Source organism: Lupinus angustifolius, chromosome LG10 (genome assembly GCF_001865875.1).
Source record: "Lupinus angustifolius cultivar Tanjil chromosome LG10, LupAngTanjil_v1.0, whole genome shotgun sequence".
Lineage (NCBI taxonomy): Eukaryota > Viridiplantae > Streptophyta > Magnoliopsida > Fabales > Fabaceae > Lupinus > Lupinus angustifolius.
In genome coordinates, this window is record NC_032018.1 from 8,610,352 (window position 1) to 8,611,430 (window position 1,079).

The following is a 1,079-nucleotide window of genomic DNA, read 5'->3' on the forward strand; positions in this document are numbered from 1 at the left end:
TATAATATATCTATTATAATTTGGAATTATATTTGTTAATCATAAAAGATATCAAATCTGAAGGTTTTAATTTCAAGGTCATAATTTTTTATTATAATGGACCCATATTGTTTTCCTTTTGGTTGATAATGATTTTTTAATTAATTGGTGCAATATGTTGCCAAAATAACCTCTATTGTGGAAATTGATTAAAATCATACAGGTGAGTATGAGATTATTTATGCGAATTGTGTTCGACCCAAAGGAATACACAATTTGGCTAAGTAATAATATACATGTGATGATAAATATGTAACAATTACAAATTTTTTCATGTGAATAATAGTCGGTCCAAAGAAAGACTATTATTTGATAGAACTAATTGTTGATATTTGATCATTATATTGAGAGTATCACTTACAAATTAAATTCTCTCACCAAAGACTAGAATTGATGTACATATCTTGTGATGGGTCTATTATGTGAATATTTCTTGTTTTATATATATTACATGACTTATTTGTTTAAATGGTTACATCACTTTATGGTTTGTTACATTGGTTGGTGGATGATTGTATTATTAAGGGATTGCTATTGCCGAAGCGTTGTGTCCATTTGGACAGTGTGCCTAATATCTTTTTAATGGAAAATTCAAAATGATCATCATTGGAATTCGAAATGCAGATTCTTGTGATGAGAATGATATAATGCTACCAATAGGCTATAGTGAATATATGTATTTATATATGGATATAAATAATATATATTTTAGATTAAGTGTTGAATCAAACTCAAGTAAATGGGTTTTCTTTTCGAAAATAAAATTGTACGACGTTTGGAATGAACCTATTAAACAAAAAGTCACGAAAGTGATATCTTTTCTATGAATTGTTCATAATAAAAGTCAAATGCTAGTGTGTGTATGTATCCATGCAATTATTAATGGGCCCAAAGGAAAACTATTATTTGGTGAAATTATATATGCACATGTGATGTTAAACATGCGATTATTATAAGGTTGCATACTTGCATATGTGAATGATAAATCAATATAAAGAAGTTTATTATTTGTCATAGATTATGATCAATGTTTGACCATT